This window comes from Solenopsis invicta, chromosome 2 (assembly GCF_016802725.1).
Source record: "Solenopsis invicta isolate M01_SB chromosome 2, UNIL_Sinv_3.0, whole genome shotgun sequence".
NCBI classification, from domain to species: Eukaryota; Metazoa; Arthropoda; class Insecta; order Hymenoptera; family Formicidae; genus Solenopsis; species Solenopsis invicta.
In genome coordinates, this window is record NC_052665.1 from 26,283,938 (window position 1) to 26,286,377 (window position 2,440).

Sequence of the window (2,440 nt, forward strand, 5' to 3'; positions counted from 1 at the left end):
CTCTTATTATAAATTTCTCCGGTTTAAGTGCAGCGGGTGGGATCCGATGCTTGTCGATGTTTGTTTGACTGGGTGATGGTCCACAGTTGCAGGCGCACTTCCTCATCTCACAGGAGGCACCAAAAAATGTTTTGTTGTATACGGAAGTTCACTCCATACACTATTTTTGTTTGGTTAAAAATGTTTATTATTTTGAATGTATTACAAAGAGGTCTCGGCCTCGTCACACAAACTTATTGTATAATAATGAAAGAGATCTCGGTCTCTATAAATATAATTAATGCACGACTCGGCTCGGTAGCTATTGGTTTTTGAAAGCTTCGACTCTCGAAAACCTTTTTTCTCTCTGATCTGATCTCGGCAGGCGGCTGCTATATATACAAAAAAGCTGTGGAAAAACCAATCAGCTTTGCCGTTTTCGAATGCAAGTCGTCAGTAGATCAACCGGACGCGGTTATCGTTCCACATCGTCGCTCGGCGACGCTTTGTAGTTGGCCTACTATTATATTACATTTTTCGATCGCAACATCGTCCTTGAGCCTTCGACATTTTGCAAATTGATCCATTTCTGGTGTTATTTTTGTAATAGGTTTAAACGTAGGTCGATTTTTGAAGTTTGTTGAAACAGAACTCGTATTTGGTACATTTTTTACCTGCATACTACTACTACATGATGATGAACTGCAGCTAGAAAATGTTCTAAGTCTTTTTAATATTTTATTACCAATTGGTGCGATATTTTCCTTATTTTCATCATCCAACAATGAACTGTTTTCTAAAAATAATTTGATATTAACATCAATGTTAAAAATAGTGTTTTCGTAATGTATACCTTTTATTGAAAGGGCTGACTATATTGATGATCTAACGGCAAGGAAATAACAACTTGAAGATTCCTTAGATAATGTTGTACTTGTATCGAATGAATTTTATGACAGATTTTGTGTCAAAACAAATGATGTTTTTGTTCTATAAATAAAATTTATAAAATAAATAGCAACAAATAAAATAGTAAATTTAAAAAGTACCACAAAGAAATAACAAATAGTGTGAAAAGTAGAAACTAACTTTTTATGTGCTACATGTGGAATTAAAAACAACATATTTCTATATAACTCCCATTCCTTCATTGGTTCATACCCAGAACGGTGGTAATTTCTGTCTTCTATTTTCCCTACTAAACATGTCCCTTAAAAAGGACCATCATTTTTCAATTTCTTCAGCTACAAAAAGAATGTACATTAATAAATGTTTCTATGTATAACGATAATTTAAAAAATAAAAAATTACGTGTTATGTTTACTTCGTACACGTTTCTCAAGTTTTTGGAAATTTTTTGCCACACTTTTTTTTAACAACGTTTTTAAAATCTGCATTATGTTTGTCATATATGCAATGATTTTCACAAACAATATTAATAATTATTTCGTCTATCGTCAATGACTCTGTGGTATGTACCAGCTAATCACGTTTGCACGTTGCTAGTATCTGTATTTTTTCTTTTAATTTGTGTCTCACTTGAGAGACACGCGTTGTCAACCCAATATCTGTAGGGGGTTTATATGCATCCTGAACCTCTTCTCACTGAACTCAATACATACTGGAAAGAGTCGTGGCCGGAAAAAAGCAGTCAGAAAGAGAGAGGGTTACGTTATGTTAGTTATTTCTTTCTGTTGTAGGCCTCTTTTTTTAGCAGTACAAGCATCGTCAAAAGTATGCTGACTGATGAGTTCAGAGAACGATTTAGAAGCACTTTAGGAAGTTTGACTAACTTTTAGATATGATTGTACCATCAAAAATGGCAGGTTTTAAGAGCTTAAGAAGAAAAGAGACAGCCAACATAATGGTAACCTCTCTCACCGGCCTTTTACACACGATTTCTATAGAACGGCTCTTTCCAGTATGCATTGAGTTCAGTGCCTCCTCTACAGGAATTAGATTATGTGACCTCGTATCTGTATGAATAATAAAGGTTATGTTTCACTCAATTCCACTCGGTCGTGTCGCGTCGTGTCGTAAAAGATGGGAGTTAACCATCTTCCGTTCCGAAAACGACAGCCGACTAGCGACAACTTTATACAACAGCCGACAATACAATACGCATGCGCCCGACACCCGACAGCGACATACGACGCATTGTAGAACAGGCCTTACTGAACGCGGCGCGTGGCGCGCTGGTCACGCGTAGTGGCACGTGGTCGCGGTAAGGTTCGTCGAGCGCACGCACGTGTTCGGCTTATGCACGTCGGTCGGCTGTTCGGACTGGTGTGGCGGTACGGTAGAGGGGCGTAATGTTACAATAGAGTAAAATTTATTTTAATGTTTACATTAATTTGTTTTATTTTTTTATTTGCAGATGTGACATCTCGGTATTTTATTGATTTACTGATATAAAACTCGACAACACTGTTGCCGAATGCTTGAGGTTTGCAAAACAGTG

The 2,440-nt window shown here is 37.0% G+C and overlaps 1 pseudogene; it reads right to left on the minus strand.

The window, feature by feature from the left end:
- Positions 1 to 364: 364 nt before the first annotated feature.
- On the minus strand, positions 365 to 1,568 carry LOC113005888 (annotated as a pseudogene).
- Between the last annotated feature and the right edge of the window lie 872 nt (positions 1,569 to 2,440).